The sequence below is a fragment of the Acipenser ruthenus genome, chromosome 33 (assembly GCF_902713425.1).
Source record: "Acipenser ruthenus chromosome 33, fAciRut3.2 maternal haplotype, whole genome shotgun sequence".
Classification (NCBI taxonomy): domain Eukaryota; kingdom Metazoa; phylum Chordata; class Actinopteri; order Acipenseriformes; family Acipenseridae; genus Acipenser; species Acipenser ruthenus.
Genome location: NC_081221.1, coordinates 5,366,676 through 5,392,985, shown reverse-complemented (window position 1 = coordinate 5,392,985; position 26,310 = coordinate 5,366,676). Strand labels below are relative to the sequence as shown.

The following is a 26,310-nucleotide window of genomic DNA, read 5'->3' as shown; positions in this document are numbered from 1 at the left end:
TCTGGTCATAAAGAGTTTGGGAAGCACAAAAAGAGGAAGTCAAAGCAGAAGTGAAAAAATGCTCCAGTTGAGAATAGAGGAGTCCAACTGTGATTGGACTAGCCTGGTAGTGCTTGTCCCAAAGTCAGGTGGTACCTGGAGGTTCTGTAATGACTTTTATTAAGTAATGAAAATTAAATTACGTTTCAAAGTTCGATGCCTACCCAATGCCAAGGGTGGACGAACTGATCGAGAGGTTGGGAAAGGCCAGATACCCAACTACCCTAGACCTCACTAAAGGCTATTGATAAATCCCTCTTACTGAAAGATCTAAAGAGAAAACAGCTTTTATAACCCCTATGGGCCTATATCAGTACCGGGTAATGCCGTTTGGCCTCCATGGTGCACCCGCCACTTTCCAGTGGCTAATAAACAAAGTTTTAAAACCCCATACACAATATGTGTCCGCTTATTTAGAAAACATTATAATCTCTAGTACCACCTGGCAGGGTCACTTACAGAGGGAGGAAGCAGTCCTGAGCAGCCTCAGGGCAGCAGGGTTGACCGCAACCCTGAGAAATGCCAAATAGGTCAAACAGAAGCTTGGTACTTTGGGTATGTAGTGGGGAATGGCTTAGTAAAACCCCAGTTAAACAAGGTCGAGGCCATTAAGAATTGGCCTCACCCAGTAAGCCAAAAACAGGTACAGGCCTTTCTTGGTTTGCTCGGCTATTACAGTCAATTCATTCCAAACTTTGCCATCCTAGCAGCTCCCTTAACCGAGCTAACCCATAATCATCTCCGGAATATGGTAAAGTGGACCAAACAAACTGAGGAAGCATTCAGGTCTTTAACAGACATCCTCTGCAAAGACCCAGTGTTAGTGGTACCCGACTTCAGCTAGAGGTTCGTATTACAGACAGACACTTCTGAAGTCGAAATAGTTGCTGTGTTATCACAGATAGTAGATGGGGAGGAACACCCTGTCCTTTATTTAAGCAGGAAGCTGTTACCAAGGGAACGTAATTATGCCATTGTTAAAAAAAGAGTGCTTGATGGTAAAGTGGACGGTAGAAAGCCTCAGGTACTACTTGTTATGCAGGAAATTTACATTAGTTACAGATCATGCCCCCCTCAAGTGCATGAAAACAAACTCCAAAAAAGTCCAGAGTCACTAGGTGTTTTTTATTATTACAGCCATATAAGTTCACAATTGAACACCGCAGTTGTAAGAAAAACAGTAATGCAGATGGATTGTCCAGACTGCATGCTTTGTGTAGGAATTACGCTCTGACCAGGGTGGGTGTGTGTATGTATGTGTGTGTGTGTGTGTGTGTGTGTGTGTGTATATATATATATATACACAGTGCCGTGAAAAAGTATTTGCCCCCTGTCTGATTTTCTGCATTTTTGCACATTTTTCACATTGTATTTGGTCAGATTCTTTTGTGGGTTGTAGTAGTATATAGAGGGAGTCTTGAGAGAAAAAATGACACCAAAGTGCTTCTTTCATTTGTTTGGTGTTCAAGGTAATCAAACATGCAATCTTCAGGTGTGAAAAAGTTACTGCCCCCCCTAGTTAACTCAACCCATTTAAAGGGATAATTAGGGTCAGCTGTTTGAGTACTTTGGTTAACAACCAGGCCTGATTTGGGCCAGCCCTGCCCAATATAAATCCGACTAACTTTGGCCCTTACCATCAGAGTGAAGTTGTCAGCACAGCAGTTCTAGAGGCACATCATGCCACGAAAAAAAGAAATTCCTGAAGACCTCCGGAAAAAAATTGTTGATGCCTATCAGTCTGGAAAGGGTTACAAAGCCATTTCTAAGGCTCTGGGGCTCCACCGAACCACAGTCGGAGCCATATTGTCCAAATGGAGAAAGTTTGGGACAGTAGTGAATCTTCGCAGGAGTGGCCGTCCTGCCAAAATCTCTCCAAGAGCAAGGCGTAAAATTGTCCAGGAAGTCACAAAGAACCCTAGAACAACATCCAGTGATCGGCAGGCCTCTCTCGCCTCGGCTAAGGTCAGTGTTCATGACTCCACCATCAGAAAGACACTGGGCAAAAATGGGATTCATGGCAGAGTAGCAAGGCGGAAACCATTGCTCACTAAGAAGAACATGAATGCTCGTATCAAGTTTGCCAAAAAGCACCTGGATGATCCTCAAGAGTTCTGGAACAATGTTCTATGGACAGATGAGTCAAAAGTGGAACTTTTTGGCCGACATGGGCCCCTTTTATACGTCAAAAGCAATTACGTGCAAAAGCAATTGTTATTTTTATATTTTTAAATCCCCTAACTCCACCCGTTCTCCACTTACCGAACACACAAACCCCCGAGTGAGTAAAACGTGCATCTATATATACTGTTGTGCCGGGAATCAATTACTAATTAATTATTCACTTGAATCCCAGCATGTTAACTAATTCTGTGCAACCTCGTACTCACATATTATTACATTCTTTAAATGCACGTGAAGTGCAATCCCCGTGCCTAAATACAATTACACATTTTAAACACTCGTGCTCATTATTATTATTATTATTATTATTATTATTATTTATTATTATTATTTATTTCTTAGCAGACACCCTTATCCAGGGAGACTTACAATCGTAAGCAAATACATTACCCACATTATATCCCGTGTACCAACATTTACACACTACATACAACATATAACACACAAATGCACACGGGTGGGGCACATTGCCACACACGTCCATTTATTTTTTATTTCTGCATCGAAAGTGGCATCTCACTAGAAACTAGAGGAGTGAGCACATGCTGATGATGGGCAGAGTTTCAAATGATACAGAGGAAGTAAGGCGAGCAGCTGCCATGGATGCTGAAGCTGTATCTTCAGGTAAGTTAGTGTCCTCGTTATATGCAAGGCACACATACTCAAGTCTGTTTTCATCCTTTCAGATCTCAAAAGAAGTTTTTGTTTGTTGTCAGACACCCTTGCGTCCAAGTCGTGCCAGATTAAGTTCAAACAAGACTTTATGCACCAATCCGACCTGGATGTCAGGGGACAGTGCCTCAGTTTCATGTTGATTGGCCTTTCGCTATAACAAACCCCTCGATATAACAAACAAAAGGCTTGGACCACCAACAGGTTCGTTATAGAGAGGGTGTACTGTATATGTGATTTTATATATATATATATATATATAATATATATATATGTAGCAGGGCAGTAGTAAGCCCTGCTGATTTAAATGTATTTGTTTATTTTTAGAACGGGGTTCCCCCTCCGCCCCTGTGTAGGGTGTTATTTTGTATTTGTTTTGTAGTATGATTTAGTTATTGTTTTTATACGACGGCAAAGCGCTGCATATTTTGTTATTGTTTATTTGTATTTATGTATTGACGGCGTACCCATGTGTTTTGTTCATTTTGGTTAGCAGCGTGGATGGGAAACCCCATCCACAGTAATTAATAAACTCATGCAGAAGGTGGCCATCTCCCGAATTAATTAGGTGATTTAATTTTTTGCTAATCGGGAGATGGTCACCTGCATAAAAGCCTGCAGCTCGCTGCACTCGTGGTGGGTGTATGAGAGGAGCGGAGAGAGCGAGGAGAGAGAAAACGAAACTAAAAGTGAAGGCTACAACCCAGCCTGTCCTGTGTTATTTTTGTGTTCGTGATTTGTTTTGTTTACCTTTTTTATTTCGCTCTGTGAGCAAGTTTCTTTTTGTTAAAACCTTTTATTTATTTTTGTTATTTAAAAATAAAATGGCACGCCACGTCTTTTTGTTTGAAATCTGCAGTACTGGTGTCAGTATTTTTCCCGTCCCTGCATCTGTCCGGATGTCACCGTCTTAGCCATCCTGCCACAATATATAAAATCGAAAAAAGGCATAATAATGCAGTAGTGACGTCAAAATGGCATATTTGTCTAGAAGATTATACTTGACCTTTTGACCCATATTTGACTCCAATTTGAACCTTAACACCCGTTTTATTGTCTCTTTTTATCACAGATAATATCCATGTATTATAAGAAATAGATGGGCTTCAGTGAGAGAGGAAAATAATTCCATCTCGGGTTTCTGTGACAGTATATATATATTGTGAAGAAAGAGCTGGGACGCCTTTAAGGAATGGCGTCACTGAGGAAAAACTACACACCCCAGAAACCTCAGCGCAGATTAGTGAGGCGGGGTTAATCAGTTTCCTCTTGGTGAGGCAGCCTTTTATTTTGGTGTGTTTTGGTTTTGTTTCGCTGTGGCGATTCATTAAACTACTGTGTTTACTGCTGCCTGCGCTGTTGCTAGTAGGTGACCAGTGGGGATAGTCTGGATGCCTACGTGGCACGGTCACGGCGAATTATACTGTTCTACCAGCTGTGTTACTTCTAAGACCGGGACTGGTTAAAACACTGTTTGGTTCCTAGCGGCAGGAGCAGCGACCTGTTCTACCAAGTGGATTACTTTTATGACCAGGACTGATTTAAGACATTGTTTGGGTGTCTAGCGGCGGGAACAGCGATCTGCACATTGTTATGGGAAGTGATTATAAGACAAGAAACAGAAGCACAAGAGGAGGTATTGGATTATTGTTTATTACTGTTTGAAGGCAACCTTTTAAAACAGTCACTGCAGTGGGAGTACAACTGGTACGACATTCTGCTTAAGGGGATTCAGTATTCATCTGTGTTTATTCTGGGACCTGGCTGTTGTAGGAAAGCTTCTAAATATCTTGGACTTCTCTTGTTCGTGTTCCAGGCTCACTCCTCCAGAGGGGGTCGTTGCTCTCAGTTTCTCTGTGTTCCAGGAGGTAATCAACCGAGGGAGTTCAACCTATACTTACCCATGTTCCTGGCTAACTCCACCAGAGAGAGCCCACCTCTACGTACCTGTGTTCCTGGTTCACTCCACAAGAGGGAGCCTGCTTCTACGTGCCTGTGTTCCCGGCTCACTCCACCAGAGGGAGCCCCATCTCTACTTGCTGGTGTTCCTGGCTCACTCCACCAGAGGGCGCTTACCCTGTGCTTACTTGCGTTCCTGTCTCACTCCACCAGAGGGAGCCTAACTGCTACTCACCTGTGTTCCTGGCTCACTCCACCGGAGGGAGCCCAACCTTGGCTTACCTGTGCTTCTGGCTCACTCCACCAGAGGAAGCCCAGCCTTGACTTACCTGTGTTCCTGGCTCACTCCACTAGAGGGAGCCCAACATCAACTTTCCTGTGGTGCAGATTCGGGATTTTTTACAGGGAAAGCCTGTCACAGTCTGGTCGTCTCAAAGTACCATAGAGAGGGGAGAAGAAGTCATGTAGTTGTTAGCCCGTACAGAGCAAATAAACGCTTTTGGTTAATTTCAACCTTGTGTAAATATTGCAAATAAAAGTGCTTACCTGAATACATAACGAGCTTGCTTCAGTCTTTGGGGAAGAAAATACCGGACTACCAACCTTTCATAATATATATATATATATATATATTATATATATATATATATATATATATATATATGCAGTACTGTGCAAAAGTTTTAGGCAGGTGTGAAAAAATGCTGTAAAGTAAGAATGCTTTCAAAAATAGACATGTAAATAGTTTATATTTATCAATTAACAAAATGCAAAGTGAGTGAACAGAAGAAAAATCTACATCAAGATCAATTTATCAATATTTGGTGTGACCACCCTTTGCCTTCAAAACAGCATCAATTCTTCTAGGTACACTTGCACACAGTTTTTGAAGGAACTCGGCAGGTAGGTTGGCCCAAACATCTTGGAGAACTAACCACAGTTCTTCTGTGGATTTAGGCAGCCTCAGTTGCTTCTCTCTCTTCATGTAATCCCAGACAGACCCGATGATGTTGAGATCAGGGCTCTGCGGGGGCCATACCATCACTTCCAGGACTCCTTGTTCTTCTTTACGCTGAAGATAGTTCTTAATGGGGTCGTTGTCATGCTGCAGAATACATTTGGGGCCAATCAGATGCCTCCCTGATGGTATTGCATGATGGATAAGTATCTGCCTGTACTTCTCAGCATTGAGGAGACCATTAATTCTGACCAAATCCCTAACTCCATTTGCAGAAATGCAGCCCCAAACTTGCAAGGAACCTCCACCATGCTTCACTGTTGCCTGCAGACACACATTCGTGTACCGCTCTCCAGCCCTTCGGCGAACAAACTGCCTTCTGCTACAGCCAAATATTTCAAATTTTGACTCATCAGTCCAGAGCACCTGCTGCCATTTTTCTGCACCCCAATTCCTGTGTTTTCGTGCATAGTTGAGTCGCTTGGCCTTGTTTCCACGTCGGAGGTATGGCTTTTTGGCCGCAAGTCTTCCATGAAGTCCACTTCTGACCAGACTTCTCCGGACAGTAGATGGGTGTACCAGGGTCCCACTGTTTTCTGCCAATTCTGAGCTGATGGCACTGCTGGACATCTTCCAATTGCGAAGGGAAGTAAGCATGATGTGTCTTTCATCTGCTGCAGTAAGTTTCCTTGGCCGACCACTGCGTCTACGGTCCTCAACGTTGCCCGTTTCTTTGTGCTTCTTCAAAAGAGCTTGGGCAGCACATCTGGAAACCCCTGTCTGCCTTGAAATTTCTGCCTGGGAGAGACCTTGCTGATGCAGTATAAATACCTTGTGTCTTGTTGCTTGGCTCAGTCTTGCCATGGTGTATGACTTTTGACAGTAAACTGTCTTCAGCATCCTCACCTTGTTAGCTGAGTTTGGCTGTTCCTCACCCAGTTTTATTCCTCCTACACAGCTGTTTCTGTTTCAGTTAATGATTATGTTTCAACCAACATATTGAATTGATGATCATTAGCACCTGTTTGGTATAATTGTTTAATCATACACCTGACTATATGACTACAAAATCCCTGACTTTGTGCAAGTGTACCTAGAAGAATTGATGCTGTTTTGAAGGCAAAGGGTGGTCACACCAAATATGGATTTGATTTAGATTTTTCTTCTGTTCACTCACTTTGCATTGAGTTAATTGATAAATAATATAATCTATTAACATGTCTATTTTTGAAAGCATTCTTACTTTACAGCATTTTTTCACACCTGCCTAAAACTTTTGCACAGTACTGTGTATATATTATATATATATATATATATATATATATATATATATATATATATATATATATATATATATATATATGGAAAGATAGATAGATGGACAGTACTGATTTTAACCTTTTGCGGTCCATAGAATTCTGCACCTGTCAGGGTCGTCAGGTCCAATTGATTTTAGATGCACTGTTTATTTTATACGCGCTGTTTAAAAGTAATTTTATTCAAATTAAAACAAGTTTAAAAAGTGCTGCATATCAACATGACACTCAGTATTGCTCCAGCCTCCAGCCCTGCCGCACCACGTGTTTGCTGTATTTATCACATACCTCTTCTGAGTCGTACATACTGATAAATCATCTCTTGGTCACTCCATTTATCACCACACTCCTCAATAATGCTATCTAAGTCATTATTTTATTACAAAAACATCTCAAAAAATTTTGCAAGTGTCTGCAGTTTTCTTTGAGTGCTGGATGCAGAAGCAGTCATCTTGGTTGTTTATGTCTGTGTTAAAGGGACTATGCGTTTTGCTCAGATCCTACTTTATTTTTCCCCTGGCTGCTCTCTGCTTTTTTCGGAGAAAAACGACTAGGGACCTGTGAACGACGCCATTTTGATGTCGGACAGGGTCCGACATTGGAACAGGAATTTTGGAATGTCAGACCTGGTCCGACACAGGACCGCAAAGAGTTAATGCTGGTAAATTTTGGAATCACAAATATATCAAACGGGGTACCATTCAGGTTTTCAACTTTGGGTACACCCGTTTGATAGATAGATAGACAGATCTGCAATATACATACTCTCCTTATAATGTACATGCTTACCTATGGTAGGCTCCATACCTTTAATTTACAGACACATACTGATACCAAATTTAGATTAATTAAAGCACATACCAGTATATACTAGCTAGGATACTGGATATATAAACAAGATGATAAATGATGGAAAAGTCAGAACATCATTTAAATAAAAAAAGAATAGAAAACAAATACTGTAAAGTAAGTGCTGTTAAATATGTACTGCATGGGATTACATCCTATCGTTTCTGAAATCGCAATCAGGTACCCCATGGTGAACTAATTGGATTTGAAACAGACAGGAACTGTTAATCAATGAGTAGCCAAGAGAGAAGAATCTTGATTAACAATAACCCTGCTTTAAACATATGTCTTGATGAAAATGCATACTAATTAATATGCCTGGGGGTGACAGTGATCCATCCACACATCTGTTGCTACTTCCTCCTAGTGACAACTACAACAGAGCCTATAATTTTCTTTAACCAATGCCAAAGTATTTGCAGAAACAAACAAACAAAGAATTGCTGTCAAGTTTACCCTCTCTAAATGAAACATATGAATTACTTTGTGAGTGCCATGAATAGTATTATACCTTTTACAGCAAGCCAGTTTTTTCAGTTTCCTAAATATGTTATGTATTAATCTAAAAAGACAGCCTCATATTTGTACCTTGGATTTGGAATGGAGCCAGGCCATTGTTGTGATTTGTAATTAAGCAATACTTGCAGTGTAGAGCCAAACTGTTCTTGTTACATTGTGCTTTACGACCAGTATATTCTGCAGATAAATAATATAATTTTTTTTTTTTTAACAGAACAGAACCTGCCTCAGGCAAAGCACACTGCAAATCTTTGAAATTATTTAAAATCCAGAGCCACATTATAAGGAACAAGAGGAATAGGTCATTTCTGTTTGAAGACGCTATGGAGTAATTACAGAAGTGGCCATATTAAGTGATTACTGTTTTGTTGCCCAGCAACTAAACGAATGCCCAAGGGAAAACATGTGGTTCATCTGTTCTAAACCTTACAGTGTCGTCATCCTCCCAGGGTTTGTTGCTTAATTACTGTAAGGCTCAATTTAACATACATCCTGAGCACCCCACTCCCTAGTCTTTCAGAGCAATGATACCAATACCAGCTCTTTTACACAACTCACGAAACTCCCTGCACAACAGTTGCCATGTTGATTTATTTACATCGAAAAATGTGCATGGTATCAACTGTTAAATCACGAATACCGTCAATGCTTGTTCTGCCCCATTCTACACGACTGCATGTCTGGCTATATAACATTGTCTCTGGTGTCTAGTTTATATCTCTTTCCAGATATCCTAGACACTGTGTCAGTACAGAGGAGCACCCAACGTGTTGTGATTGTCTTTGAGAGCTGGACACCGTTGTAAACTAGCTAATTATAGCGCATATGGCCTTTTTCCAATAATTGTTCAAGTTAAATGTTGCCCATTGTTGGATTCTATTAAGATGTCACTTATATTGGAATTGGAAAGAACAGTGTGACTGATATTTAAAAGTCTACCTCAGAGATTTAAAAGTTTGCAGTCTTTGATAGTACAGGTGGGGTTTTCGAGAAATATATTGCGTGAGTGCTGGAGCATTACAATTTCTGAGTCTCCTCTAAATACTGTACATAAACCTCCCATAAATTGTGAATAAAAAGAGATGCCTGGCCTACCATTTGAAGTGCGTCTCTTACTTTAGTGCAATACTTCCAATATACAAACAAAAATAATGTACTAAACATAAAACGGCCGTTCGGTCCAAAATCAAACAACAACTTCAAGTGAAAAAAAACAGACAGAGAGACAGACACACATTATTTTTGTTTGTATATTGGAATTTTAGAGGAGCCTGGTGTTGGATTCGAATACTCAGAAATTGTCTGTCTCAATTGTATGGGGTTGCTTTGTTTTTGCAATACAGTTATTATACACTTGTTGTCTGTTTTGTTTTTGCTATTGTTTATAACCACTTATAACGGATCCCTAAACTAAAGTGTTACCAACATTTCAATGTATACTTTGGTGTGTGTGTTTTTTATTTTATTTTATCTTTATTTTGTAGTTAAGTCTTTGCAATGTTAAAACGTTATTTACTTATTTAGGGTTTCTTTGCTTAGAAAACACTAACCAGGGCTGTCAGTATACATCAGAGCAGGGGTTCCCAAACTTTTTTTGCTGCTCCCCCTTTAGAGATTTTTTTTTTGTGCTGCGCCCCTAAATAAGCAAATAACATCATTTTAACTACAAAGTAAAACAAAAACAAGTACTCACCAAAGTATATATTGAAATTAGGGCTGTCACTCGATTCAAATTTTTGATCGTTAATTTATGGGCATTTGTTGATTAATCGGTAGATTCATCCATGCAGATTTTTAATAAAGGTAACAATCTTACAGCGGCTGTCCTGCATGTAAATACTAAAAAATCTATAGAATATAATTATAAAAAAAAGACCAGTGGGAATTTGGTCTTTTTAAAAGCATTCGTATTATTATTTTTATCGTAGTAAATGTCTCTTTGTATTTGTAGTGCACTATTGAGAAGTAACTGTGCTGGCCCTGTGGGCACAAAGTGAATAAACTAAACCTTTTTTTTCTTTCTTTTTTTTACTACATTATATTCAAAGAACAAAACAATACCATAATAAATCAAATAAAAAACACAGCTTACATGTGTTGCAGAATCAGAATGCAGATTCCAATACATTGTTATATTAACTCTGCTGTTAAGGGATTGATGCCACACAGCACAGATGTTCTGAGGGCGTGTGAGCGTCCTCACATCTCACAAGCCTAAAGCCAGAATCGCTTTTACATCGAGCAATCCAGAGCAGAGGTGGACGGCTACCAATCCCGGAGAACAGAGATCAGCCCTGCTTTTATCCACTCAGAATGTGCTCGGTGTCTGGCCAGTAGGGTTCGATGTTGCACAATAAGGAGGAGTCTTTGCTGGCTTCCCATCCCCTACCCCAGGAGCGTCAAAAGTTCGGCCTCTTTGTACAGCCTGGACGCAAACTAGCGCCATCCAAGCTGTGTGACTCATCCTGTGTTCCCAGCAGCAGCGCTTTAAATGAATAAGCCACTCAGGGACCCTCGACAGTAAAGATTTTGAAGCGCACAGTGGCTGTTGATATCAGCGGGACTTGGGAATTAATGTATGCACTCAACAAGGGATGAAATGCATTTTATTTTGTGGCAAAGCAACATGTAGAAGTTGGTAAATAAATAATTATTAGTATGATTTTAACCGAGGACCGTGCCTTGGGTGCTTCATAGCTGGCTACAGCCTCGGTTTTATACTCTTTATAACTATGTGTAGTTTTATATAATCACTGCCATTTGCATCTATTGTATGTCATTATTTTTCTTCCTTATAAATATGTTTTTGTACTACCCAGATGCTAAAAACTAAATTCAGCTCAAAGCTAATCTGGTTAAATGTAACTGTTTATTTTAAATTGTGTATTTTTTTCCAATCCTGCTTAAACACCGCAGTGAACTCAACTGAAGCAAATGAGTATTTTCAAAGCACTGTAAGCCTTGCCAAGCGTTAGTGCTCTCTCTGTGGAATGGCAAGAAACTCTATAACAGCTTGCTTCTAAAGTTTTCACAATTCGCTGGAATCTGGATCTCAATTAGTGCTACAGTAGTTATTAGGCTTGCATAGCAGATGGAGTGCTGAAGACAGGAGCTCAATGCTGAAACTAAGACAGACTTCACTGGCTTTCATTATATGGGCCAGAACGGAGAGGGTGCACGGCTGGGTTAGGTTCACATAGTATGTCACTTCATATTGACTTTGTAATAAGACAAAGACCCCTGCCTGACCCAGGTGTGCATGATAAACTGGAAGGCAAAACCTACAGCTATGGCCAAAAGTTTTGCATCACCCTATAGAATGAAGTTTTGCATCACCCTATAGAATTTTGCTACATAAAGTCAAATGAAACCTGTGAAATAATATTAAGTTAATATTGAATTACACACCGCTTTGTAGTTTCCTATATACTTAACGAAAAACTGACAAATTAAAAAAAAATTGATTGAACTCTTAAATGAAATACTGTACTACTATTATGGCTTCGGTTAGACTTTTATTATTTTGTAGTTTTTTTTTTTTAATTATGTGATGTTAAATAAAATAGCTAAATTATGTTCATATAGTTTTTGTTTGTTTGTTGTTTTTTTTTAATTATGTCTCAATTGTAAAAATGAAGTGATACAAAACTTTTGGCCATAGCTGTACTAACCCTCACTTGATAAAGGGCTAATGTTTGCAGTTGAACCTTCATGCTTTAGTAATGCTGAACCATTACAAACCAGAATCTAAACAATCTTGTGAAATTCTGACTTGCAAACCTGTGAATAAGCTAAATGTAAAAACTTGCCCTTATCAAAGAGAACACACTCTAATGATATCTACATCATAGATGAAGAGTCAGGCTCTGGGGGTGCTTACCATTAAAGTTGTAATAATGAAGGCTTTACTAACTTAGTAGTAGAGAGCTGTCAAACCTTTTTGGCTAAAATATCTATACAGATTACTAGGGAGTTAAGTTTTCTTCTCATTAAACATTGCATCTTTAAACATTAGTTTTGCTGCATTTTGACTTTTGATTGTCTTGCCCTTCTTTGGTCATTTCCAGACCACCTCTTTTGCTAGTAACCAACCGACCAACCAATTGCTTCCCCTAATAAGTCACACAGTAAGATGCGTTGACCCCAAAGATACTGCTGGGAAAAATGACCTAGTGAGTAAAGCAGTAACATACTAGCTAGCTAATGATGGTATAATAATAAAAATACATTAAAAGTAGTGTGGTCCAGTGGTTAAAGAAAAGGGCTTGTAACCAGGAGGTCCCCGGTTCAAATCCCACCTCAGCCACTGACTTATTGTGTGACCCTGAGCAAGTCACTTAACCTCCTTGTGCTCCGTCTTTCAGGTGAGACGTAGTTGTGACACTGCAGCTGATGCACAGTTCACACACCCTAGTCTCTGTAAGTCGCCTTGGATAAAGGCGTCTGCTAAATAAACAAATAATCATAATAATAATAAAGCCTAGTGACCGCGATTGCAAGGATATTCTCATTTAACGTAGCCTAATCTCTGTAAATGATTATTAATAATAATTATAATAATAATAATATTAAAAAACTATCAAAATAGAAAGTATAAAAACTACTGCGAATAGAATTCCTCTATGTTTTTCAACTTTAAGCCTCACTGAGTCTGTCAGAAGGATGAAAGTGCGAACGTCAGAAGAGTGTACTTTAACCAATCAGAGGCCGCCGTTCGGTCACATGGTAGCAACAAGCTTCAAGTTGCCTTCGCAATGAGCTATTAAAAATGTCATCTGGTCGGTGGGTAATGTGAAATCTGACCTGCAGATGGCGTTATCTTGAAAGAGCAGACTCTCAGCTTTCAGGGAAGATATAACTTGAGGTAGTACGTGGCTTTGAATGAACACCTGCTTCACTTTAAATTAGGCACAATTAAAAGAGTTCTCACACAAAAAGCACTCGACTGAAATATGTATGTGTTATAAAAATGCTTACAAATAAAGATTTTAAAGCTGTTTAACATAAATAGCTGTTACCAAGTTATAGTTTACACTTCAAACAATCAAAATAACACAAACTAAAAATTGTTCAGGGATGCCATTTTTTCTATTTTCGCCTCTGTGGCAAAAGGAATGTTGGCGACATGCTATTGAAAGAATACCAAAGGTCACATAGTGGGCAAAGGTGCTCACCTGAATGATCCAACATTTCCAGACCTTGGTAGAAAAGTAACCAATGGTATCCTTACCCCAGTACTAATGACAAATTGTGTGGGTGTAAGAAAGGACAATGTCTTCGCAATTGCAAATGTGCAAAAAACAATGTCCCACATGTTGTTTTGTGCATGTGCACTGCAGAACCTGGAAAATGTGCCACAATAACAGACCTGGAGGAAGATCAAGAGTTCATGGTAGATGATCTGTAGAGTAGTTAAACAGTTTTAAGGACATTTCCTTTTCTTTTACTTTAAGTTTTGAAAGTACATAAACATGTTATTTCCTTATGTTCAGTGAAACTTAAGAAGTTAGTATATTTAGATTATTGTTAATAAAAAAAAACAAAGAAACAAACCAAAAAAAAAAAAAAACACATAAAAGTCGGAAATGCTGGGCCTCAACGTGGCGCAAGAATGAACACCCATGATGGTGGCCATCTGCAGTGTTACGCATTTTTTACACAAATTACAGATAAATAGTCAGGTGATGGTCTTTCTAGGTACAGCAATGACTGTTAAACCAATTTAAGTATTTTTTGTGAATTTTAAACATTAAGGAGCATATACTTCTGAGTTTTATCTTAATATTGAGCAGAATTAATTTACGCTATTGTTCACTTGATAGGCTAAACTTTGTTGCTTGATATAATCTATTTTGCAAGAGCAGACCTCATCTTTTACTTCTCAATACCTATATTTTGTGAAACAAAGCTCGAAATTTGTGGTACTTTTCAGACCCATTCATCCCAGATTTCCCCTACATGGCTCCCAGACTATATTATTATTATTATTATTATTATTATTATTATTATTATTATTATTATTATTATTATTACATGTAAATCATGGAACCATCAGGTTATAACATATTTAAATGCACAATAATGAAAACTGCATTCATCTTCATGTCATTTTAGGCTACTTGAAAACTGAACATAAATCATTATCAAGTTTGATTGCTAAAACTATCAAGAGCACAATACTGTGTATACTGCATGATTATTGATTTGTACCGAGATCTGGTGGTATTGTGTTAAACTGTATTACAGTATACTGCAATTTTGATAGACCAAGGTTGACTGAGAAATATGCCCAGATCTGGTCTGTGGAAAAGGTGGCAAACCTAACCAATACACATAACTTAATTGTACTTTCACCCTGCACTTAAATCCACAAAATAGACAGTTTCCGTTACAAGAAAGGATAGGCTACCTCTAATGTACTGTTTGGAAAAATGACGATTCAGTTGTATTCACTGAAGATAATGCAAATCTAAGTGGCTATGCAAAGTCTTGTAAAGGTTGGGTTAAAATATGACAGCAAAAAGTGAAATGCATCTTTGCAGCTGTGGCACACTGGAAGGGACTGCTGCTTTCGCTAACCTTGTCAAATTGTGGGATGTTAAAAATGTATGTTTTTTTCCATCTTGCATAAGGTTACAATTTTATATTTACTTCCTCCAATATGGATTTGTTTTTTAAACATCCTTCATTATCAATATTTATAACTTTTGTTATACAATCTGATATACTTTCATTGATGGCATCATCCTTGTTGGAGCTTTTTGATGTCATGTCCCTGGATGCTAGACCTTTTCCTGCAATTAAATTAAATTTACATATAAAAGATATGTACATTTCAAAGATATAAAATAATTCAATTTTATTACCATTCGGCCTGTCTAGTTTATATTGTGCATTCACAAAATCTAAGATTATAAACATTTCACCTACCAAGTGAAGTCTTCTTGGAAGATGCTTGGAATGGGCTGTCTCTTTCACTCATTATGCTGCCTGAAGGTGAGGCATGTATGTGGAATTAAGATGCACTCTGGACATAGGCCATCTTTACCAATAACAATTTAGACAATAAAGACTGGACCTAGTCTGCATCGGTTACACTTATACTCATATCATTTAAGGTTAAGTGACAGCGCTTTACATAGGAGAATGTTTTTCTAAATATCACATCAAGCTTTTGAATGAACTTTGCCTGATCTGAATCAATGATGATGGAAGAAGCAATTAAACTATTAGAACTTACTGGTGATTTCTGATTTACTTGGTGAGGGTGGTACAGTATATAATGGTGCCTTTGGTAGAGACACTGTTGCGGCCTTTGCAGGTTTGGTCCTATCTACATCACTCTCATCAACTCCGTCTAATGTAATTGTTAATGAAACAGAAACAAGAAATTGAATAGAAAAATACACTTTACGGCACTCCTCCATATACTGCCACAGAAATAGTCTTATAAAAGCCATTTATCAATATATTGATGTGAGATTGGATATTGTGCTCTGTGTTGTACTTACCATCTGCTTGGTCATCAAAGTCCCCAACATCCTCAAATCGAGACGGTCTCTTCTTCCTTCTCTCCCCAAGTTCTTCGTCAGACTCTCCTCTGCCTGTCTAGCATGTTGAAGTGCCTTGACAAACGTATCAAAAAAAAAATGTGTGTAATCAAAAAGTGGCTATGCTGTCAGTCCCCATATACAAATGTACTAAATCATTCTATTTAGACTGTCTCGTATCTGACTTTCACAATTTGGGACATCAAGTTTCACATTTTACTAGATTGTAATCTTAATTTTATCAGTGGGATGCAACAAAACAAGTAAACTTTCATTATTTCAATGACCCACGTTCATCTCGAAATATGCAGTCTATAAAATCTTACTTGCACCATCCACCTTCTCCAGCCATGTCAAGTGGACCACCTCCACAGCCTTCTCCCTCACAAACTCTACCACGACAAATTCTTTGATGGGCATCTAAATTGTCAAAAAAAAGCAAAATCAGCTACAAAATGTATGGACATTGCATTGTGTCAGTTTATATTATTTAGAATCATGTTTACATGTTATTTTGGAAGTGTATCCTTGTTTCAACATGCAGCATAGCCATGAATATATTAAATTAGGTGAAAACAAATCCAAACAAGTTAACCCCTTTTCTGCTGAGGCCCTTGTAACGCCCTGTGCATTTTTTGAATTTGGGACTCTCCTGACTTACATCAAAATTACTCCTGTTCCTGTGACAAAGAGCGAATGAATTTGAATCAACAATCTCCCTCTCGACCTGTGAGAGCACTGTACAGCAGGAATTGCGTGCCCCATACTGAATGTTTAGGCAGTTCATTCCGGGGGCAGTCGGAAGCCGGCCCTTCAGGAAAGGGATGGCGTCACGGTACCAGGAGTCCCCGCCCTAATATAGTAAGCAAAGTTTCATTCATGAATTGGAGGAGATGTGATTGAACTAGCTATCGGAGGGGGCGGGGCTGAGGGTACTTTAGGGGGACGTGACGCCATAATCGGTTCCTTTGTTGTGGTTGATGGGAGAAAACGAGGACTGTTTGGAAGGAGAGTTAAGTGTTTTGTTTGTTTTTGCAACCGTGTGTGTTTTGTATTTGTCAGACTGATTAAGCACGGATATCGGAGCTGCAGCCTGAAGCCAGCAATTCACCCGGACTTCACCGCACCTGCACTTAACCGGTATCATTGTATCCAGCAATGCACCTGCACCCGAGCACGCACTGTCCGGAGACGTGTCTGTGTTTGTGTTGTGTTTGTGTTTGGGATTATTATTTTGGGACTGCAACCCCTTGTTTTTGGCGCTGGCAATACCCATTGCTGGGTAGAGCCAGCTTTATTATTTAATTCCTGTTCAAGAAATAAAAAGGAACTTGAACCATGAACTTTGTGTTTGTCCTTGTCTGGAGCACCTGCATCACCCATTCACTACGCACTACAACCCACACGTTCAAAGTTCCTTCATAATCCATAATCCTTCTGCAATTTGAGGTAATGTCACTGCGTATCGTAAAAGTCACCTGTGAATCTAATAGCTTTTATTTCACTGTTAAAAATACAGTGTTTCTGGAATGCCCTGAATTCAGAAATATCAAATATGTGCACCTTTCTATAGTTTGTCAGGCATTTATAGGTCCTATTATTATTATAATTTATTTATTAGCAGATGCCCTTATCCAGGGCGACTTACAATTGTTACAGATATCACATTATTATTTTACATTCATTTACCCATTTATACAGTTGGGTTTTTACTGGAGCAATCTAGGTAAAGTACCTTGCTCAAGGGTACAGCAGCAGTGTCCCCCACCTGGGATTGAATCCACAACCCTCCGGTCAAGAGTCCAGAGCCCTAACCAGAGCAGTGTGGAGTAGTGGTTAGGGCTTTGGACTCTTGACCGGAGGGTCGTGGGTTCAATCCTTGGTAGGGGACACTGCTGCTGTACCCTTAAGCAAGGTACTTTACCTAGATTGCTCCAGTAAAAACCCGACTGTATAAATGAGTAATTGTATGTAAAAATAATGTGATATCTTGTAACAATTGTAAGTCGCCCTGGATAAGGGCATCTGCTAAGAAATAAATAATAATAATAATAATAACCACTACTCCACACTGCTGCCCTTCTAGGTCTTATTGTCCTAGAATGAGACTAGGTCACTTTGAACTTTCCCCTTCCACAAGGTAATATTGCGGACAGTACTAACATGTATCCTTCCGCATGCCCTTGCGGGAACATACACGGCACTTTTTTGTGGCCTTGTTTTACTCCCAGATGGTGGCAGCGTCCGTATAAAATGGCGTTCAGTAAGTCTAGCCACTGTCTCTAACCTTACTGTTTCTGGCATTTCTTGGCTGGCAAATATGAGGCTGGAGATGACAGAAGTCTGAAAGGTTAGTAAGCTTGTTTTCTGGACCCGTACAGTACACAACATGGCTATTGTATAACGAAATCTGGACCATGTACATGGCAAGTTTTTTATACCATGCCATGGTCTTCCTTGCAGTATTGGTCTGACTTCTCTACACCTCCCATGTGTCTATTGTAGTCCAGCACACACTCAGGCTTATTTGTGCGAGTGCCCCGACCTTGCACAGGAACTGCCACTGTGGCCTCATTGTGAATGGTGGTGAGGAGGTACACATCTTTTTCTTCTGTGTATTTCATTGCCAGCAGTTCCTCACAGAGCACTGGTTTCATCACACCTCTGTTCCTCTGTTTCTTGGCCACAAGCCATTGTTTGGGATGTGTACAAGCCCTAAACAGAGGGATTCCTGTGTAGAAGTTGTCTACATACAAACGGTAGCCCAGGTTTAGGAGGGGAAAAACCATATCCCATACAATTTTATCAGTGGTCTGCAACCATGGGGAGCAGATAAGGGCAGCAGTGTGGAGTAGTGGTTAGGGCTCTGGACTCTTGACCGGAGGGTTATGGGTTCAATCCCCGGTGGGGACACTGCTGCTGTACCCTTGAGCAAGGTACTTTACCTAGATTGCTCCAGTAAAAACCCAACTGTATAAATGGGTAATTGTATGTAAAAATAATGTGATATCTTGTAAGTCGCCCTGGATAAGGGCGTCTGCTAATAAATAAATTATTATTATTATTATTATTACCTGTCCCAGCTCATGGTGGCAGGGGAAATTGGGAAAGCATGAACAGGGTCAGTGGACCAATATAAATCAATTCTAGGTTTATTCACCAGTCCCATCAGAAGGTATAAACCCCAGAACTTAGAATAGTGGGGATCCATTTGCACACCCTAGAATATCACCCCAGGTTGTCCCCATATTGTGCCATGTATTGCTGGGCATACAAATTGCTTTGAATAACCAAATACTCAAATGTATCCCAATATATTTGAGTGATATATTCTGTGATCTATCTATATGCAAAGGATAGAATCCTTTCTCACTCCAGGCATTAAGTGCTGTCTTTCTTTGAATGATGTGAAGAGTCATCCTTTCTGTAGTCCTGTTGATGCATTGTGGACTAATATTTCTGTATCAGGTTCATTATATCCCAAAGAGAATATGCACATACTTAACGTTTCTCATTTTACAGAGAAAAGAGCAGCACCCAAAACCAGTTACAAATTATTATTATTATTATTATTATTATTATTATTATTATTATTATTATTATTATTACAACATAAGTTGCTTTTCAACCTTTTACTAGCTTACTCAATAGGTTTTCAAATAATATCTAAATTTGGATTGAACCTGGTCTTTCAAGGGGACAATAACAGTAAGATATTACAAATGTTATACCTTTATACAGCCAGGCTAGGTTAGTGCTAGTTAGCTCTTTGGTTTCCAGCACTATGCACCCCAAGGACAATAAATATGTATTTAGGACCTGCCATTATTTCTCTTTGTCCATAGGCTGTTGCCTGCTCCATGTTCCATGGGGGTTGCAGGGACTGCTCTGTAAATGTTGGCTTTCTCCACACCATCACTCCCCTATCTGAGACAAACAAATACAATTTGATTTATCTGAAAAACGCTTCTGGCTTCTGGAGGTACTTTTTGTCAAAATATGTGTTTTCTTCTTATTGATTGCACTGATGAAAGGCTTTTTTTCCCCACAGAGCCCTGCCATAATAATGAGCAAAAATGAGTAACCTTGACAGAGATATGTACAATACCAAACTGCAATAACACCAAACAAAACAGAAATCAAAAACACATCAGTATCTGGTAGTTTGGCCTGACAAATAGCCATGCACAATGCTGATATTTATACCACAAACACAGAGGTGCTCATTTTAATATGGCTCTGTAGCAACGCAAACATTAAATCCCTTTTCTTTCACTCTATTGTCACTGTTTGTGCTAACACCTTAACACCATTATTATTCAACTAGCACCTGCACAATATTTGAAGCACTTACTTCTCTGTTTTTGCCTGATTTATTGTCTGGCATACAACCTTTGTTTAAAAACTGTAATATAGCAGAATATATTCAGCCGCCTCCAGACTGAGTAAAAAGAAGCATTTCCAACTTTTACGTGTTTTCATTGGTTAGATTAGGTTAAATGCCAGTCATATTGCCGTATTATGGAGGGAGGAGGGAGTTACAGAGGAGGGAGATTCAGAGGGAGGAGGGAGTTACAGAGGAGGGAGATTCAGAGGGAGGAGGGAGTTACAGAGGAGGGAGATTCAGAGGGAGGAGGGAGTTACAGAGGAGGGAGATACAGAGGAGGGAGATTCAGAGGGAGGAGGGAGTTACAGAGGAGGGAGATTCAGAGGGAGGAGGGAGTTACAGAGGAGGGAGATTCAGAGGGAGGAGAGAGTTACAGAGGAGGGAGATTCAGAGGGAGGAGGGAATTACAGAGGAGGGAGATTCAGAGGGAGGAGGGAGTTACAGAGGAGGGAGATTCAGAGGGAGGAGGGAGTTACAGAGGAGGGAGATTCAGAGGGAGGAGGGAGTTACAGAGGAGGGAGATTCAGACAGAGGGAGGTGGGGGTTACAGAGGAGTGAGCACATAATAACTCCTTTTTGCCTGATGTACGAAGATGTCCTAATATGGACAGCATACACCAGATTTGATACATACAAGCTTGTGTTAAGTTTGATACATTTCATCTGCTTTCCACAAAGTATGACGCTTGTATCAGTGTATCAAATAAATACCAATGAACATATGCCTTTTAATTTGCCTTTTGATGTTTCCGCGTTTTTTCGTGTTGATGCACATCTGGCTTCAGATGGAGAGTATTAGCGACTAAGTGGCCGCAAAACATAAATAAATAATAATAATAATAATAATAATAATAATAATAATAATAATAATAATACATAAGCATTTTATTCATTCTTATTATAATTATACAATTGTATGATGCACATGGTAATTAAGCACAATTATTCATTTTAGCAAAGGTGTAATGGTTAATTTACACATTAATTGCTTTCAGTTTAGGGACAATTTGGAAATCCCGTTGTCTCAAAGTGACCAGGAAATCTGGAGCCAGGTGGCCACCCTAACTACAACCTTAGTTTTATAGCTGAAAGCAAGACTGGAAAAGGACACGCTTTCTGCAAGCTGGACTGATTTTAATGTGGAACGCGGAATGATGTGCTTCAGCACGAAAAATCGCAGAAGCATCAGAAGGCAAATGAAGCACAAAAATGAGCACTTGCATTAAATTGATTTGACCTTATATTAGAATTATTATATTGTTTATTTTTGCGCAGTAAGTTCCGATTTAAGGTAGCGGTAAAATATACATTTGGTATGGGTAGTGCATGAAGAGCAATAAGAAATGCAGTTGAAGTACAATATGAAGATGATCTCCAAGACATCTGGATGTGCATTCTAAACAGTTCAAACCATTAACCCTGATGCAGAAAATGTTTCCTGTCTATGCTCTCGACACTTTTTTGTCCATCAATTTTTTTGACGCTATGCAGCGGTTCACAAATACTGTACGCAACACTCCTATTATTCATCACAGATTAGGAGGTAAAGTCGAAAGCCCCTTAGTAGTCCAACGGAAAGCCTAATTCAAAATAATATACTGGTATATATTAATTATTTATTATTTTTTCATTTAAAAATATACAATTTTAATAACACTTTGGTTAAATGAATTTTAGGCTACATGTATTACAAAAGTAAGTATCAGGATCCATATATAGTGAATATCAATCCATATATAGCAAACATTAATCCATATTTATGAAACATTGATATATATATATATATATATATATATATATATATATAGCAATCCATATATCAAACATTGATGTATATATATATATATATATATATCAAATATCAATCCATATATCAAACATTGATGTATATATATCAAATATCAATCCATATATATCAAACATTGATGTATATATATCAAATATCAACCCATATACAAACATTGATGTATATATATCTCAAAGTTGATATATTGCCTGTTTGGCACCCCATATTTTTTTGGTGTTTAAATTATATTCTGTGAGAACTGCAATACTGCATAATAATACTATTGATAATTTAAATAATGCTGTATTCACTCAGATCAAGCAAAGGATGGGCTGTGAAATTGAAACCCGAAAACACACAGCACAGACCAACACATGAGCCTAAATATTGTTTTCAAATCTATGGTACCTAGACGTTTCACTATTCCAACTTTATTTTAAATGTGCAGTGTCTTAAGCAAACTTGCAGACTAATTAATAGTAGTGCGACGGTCACCATGCCAAAACAAATGAGTCTATTTACTTTTTTTTTAAAGCCATAAAACCAACTCACATATCATCCTCTTCCTCCGAATCTGCAAATTATTCCTTTACATCTACTTTAACAGTGGAAATGGCAACGTGTGAAAATAAATGTTGGAAAGGAAAATTACCAAATCGACTGGATGACTTGTTTGTTACTTCTTTTGGGAAAGTCAACCAGGGAGCACTCAATGAAGATTTGAGAGCAATGTGGAATCATATTTTAGATTGTCAAGTTTGCAAATTGAACAGCCGCTTTCAAAATTACACAATGATATGGTCTCATGAAAGCCTTGTCCGATTGCTTGCCAAAATCGGACACATTTGGCAACAGAGAAAGCCTTCTACTGGCATGTACTTGATACAACGCTAATATGGATGAAGCTGCAGTTTCAGTCGTCATTCAACAAATAAAGTGCAAATCGACTGGGGAAAAGTTATCCAACACTAATTTAGGTTTGAGATGATTGCCACTTGATTATCTTTCCAAATATGGATACAGGATTAAGACAGCTGCCCGAGCCTCAATGCTGACAAGTCGCATGAACATGCTGTCTCTCCTGTCATTTGAAAGAGACCTGTTCGATTCTCTGGAGTATGACTCTATAATTGTAATATTCAGCAGCATATCTTATCCTGTATGGTGGAGAGGAGAAAACAGGATACTAACTAGGCAATGGTAATTAATTTACTAGCTTTCATTTTATTTAATATTTGCTTATAATGTAATATTACTGTGTTCTCACTGGTTTGGTGACGATGCCTGTTTGGTTTTTAAAGCGCATTAACTGCGGATATACAGTATGTCCATTTATTTTTTGTCTACTTCAAATATTTTAAATGGATTTACAGGGGAAATATTTGATGTATTCAGGGTTTTAATTGATTTAAATCATTTTTGAATTGTAAATTTCCTGTGACGTCAGATCTTTGGTCAATGCCCATCCACCCTAATTTGGGGCCCACCCAAATTTCCAAGCTACGCCACGCCACTGGTTTAATTTCTTCCGTTTTCCACCTGCTGTGACAAACCTATCCAACATTTCCCTTTGACTCATCATGATGTCAATAATATTATATTATAGAAATAATAAAATGTAATTCTGTGTTGTCGATATGATCACTGGACAACGATGAACTATCAATCAAAAATCAATGAATGCCGTCGATGCCTTGAGACTCGAGCAATTACATCACATAGCAACCATCTCTGACTTCATTCCGGATCCAGGTTAGAGTAGCAAAGAATTATGTTTCAAAAACATATTTTATTTGTTTGTGAAGAAAACTTCGACCATCTTACATGTGATTATATTAAATGTCTGGGGAGGGTGGTCAAAAAGTGGGAGACATAATGGAGCATACAGATCGTCTGGGCGGGGTGGGAGGCAAACCAAGGTCTGGGAGGGGCAACTGCCCCATAACAAATGATTCCTACATACAGTGCAGGGGAGGAATGAGTCATAGACTTGCTGTCTGTAATCATGGAGCCTATTGTAATCGAATAAACATACTAGGCTACTCCCCAAGCTGTGTACATCTGTAGCAGGGGGAGACCTATGCTGACTCTTCTGGTGTATTCAAAGTGCTGCAGGAAGAGTAAGCTCACCAGCTTTGTCTCCCATTGTATAAACAAGGGAGTTCACTTGATATTCCTCACTTGAAGCAATACGAAACCTCTCAAAACATCTTATCCATTGAGGCTACACTCCCGTGTCATCAAAGTTAAAATTTCCTGGTGGCGTTATAGGGAATATCGGCTCCATGCATTAAATCTGACGGCTGAACAGAAAAAGAAATATGACACAGTAAAGTAAAGAATGCTTTTGAAGAACACTTCATAGGGAAGCACAATGTCATATATGAGCGTGCAAGATTTAACCCTTTGCAGTCAATTTATTAAGTGCGCGTCAGGTCCAATTTATTTTCACACGTGCAGTTAATTTTAGACGCGCTGTTTAAAAGTATTTTTTTTCCACAGTCAAACAGGTTTAAAAGGCCCTGCATATCAACAAAGCACTCACTAGGTATCTCCAGCCCCTCCCCACCCTTTTGTTCGCTATAGCTTTCACCTATGCTAATAAATAAATAATAATAATAATAATAGTCGTACATACCGATCAATCATCTCCTGATCACTCGTTTTATCACTTGGTGCTCCCAAGAGCCAGATGAAAGCGCAGAAACATTTATTGCTGATGTACACAGACTAGCAGAACACTGCAGGGGTAGGATTACAGATCATCGCCTATCTGAACGCCTACAATTAGATCCAGACCTCACGCTTGCTAAAGTAATAACGCAAATACGTCAGCGGGAGGAAATAAAGAAACAACAGCCGGTTGTCCGCCAGACTGCAAGATCTGAGCCCTGTGATGCTAATTTAGATGCTGTGCGATTTTAAAAAAAAAAAGTTCAAAAGGGAACTTATCGAGGGAGACAAGAACAACACATGAGACAACAAGTGGGAGCAAACACTAAAGACCACAAATCCAAATGTGGAAGATGTGGCAAGTCACCAACACATCCACAAAACGTGTCCTGCTCGAGACGCAGAATGCCGGAAATGCCACAGAAAAGGGCATTTTGCAGCATTATGTAGGTCCATAAAGAGACTGGAATTAATACATGGAATTAATACATGGGTGTGATGTCAGTGCCTGACTCGGATGTGTGGCAACAGTGGTTATATTTGAATGGAGAACAAGTTATCTTTAAACTTGATACAGGAACAGCAGTGACAGCAATTCCTGACAGCTTGTATTCTAAAGAGAGACATGGAGACTTACAGAGAGCGAAGAAAACGCTGCGTGGATCAAACAACGCACCGTTGCAGGTGATGGGACAATTTCCCGGCCTTATTGAGAAAGACGATTGTGACAGGGTGGCTTTTTAATTTATTTTTGTACCAAGGTATTTTTGTTGACTCCAAGAACCTTTCCTACTTCCCTTCATGTATGAATGTGTGTGTGCTTGTGATATGCATGAGTTAATGAATTCTGACATACCATTTCCCCTATTTTCCCCAAATCACTGCAGTGTATCCCCATTCTTGGAGAACAACACAAGCAAAGAGAAAATATAATTTCAAAACCACTTATTCATACCTGTGTGTAAAAATCCTCGTTGCTGGTAGTAGCTGATCAGCAGTGTATAAAAGATGGCCGCCAGTGATACGTCAGCATATAAAGATGGCTGATAGTGCCACATCAGCAGAAAAAAATGGTTGCTGACTTTAGAGGTTAAAGGTCATAGCTAATATTTAAAAGTGCACTTTTCTTTATGTTGTTGTCTTGTATATATGTGTATGGTTAACCTTATGTGTGTGAATCTGGCCAAAATATTTTTTGATGATGCTATGAAGTATTTTTGCATCTGTATTTATTTTTATTTTTAAAAACTGAGAGCTGTATCTTTAAATGAGAGTTGCCTTATGGGAAATTTATTCTACATATAAGGGCCTTGGAATGCTCAGGGTGGAGCTCTAACCTTGAAGGTGGATGCTGGAGAGACTCATGGCATATTTCTTTCTCTAGTTTTTCATTTGTTTCCTATAAATAAATTGTTTTTTTTGCAATTTAATTCTGGTGTTTTTATCATCCTTTTTGACAAGCCAAACCCAGTCACTCG

The 26,310-nt window shown here is 38.9% G+C and overlaps 1 long non-coding RNA gene across 1 annotated transcript; it reads right to left on the bottom strand.

The window, feature by feature from the left end:
- Window positions 1–15,960: 15,960 nt before the first annotated feature.
- Window positions 15,961–25,822, bottom strand: LOC131704944 (uncharacterized). Its single transcript, XR_009310063.1, has 3 exons — window positions 25,788–25,822; window positions 16,313–16,406; window positions 15,961–16,061 (listed from the first exon to the last, which is right to left on the bottom strand). It is a non-coding gene; the product is annotated as an uncharacterized LOC131704944 (long non-coding RNA).
- Window positions 25,823–26,310: the final 488 nt, after the last annotated feature.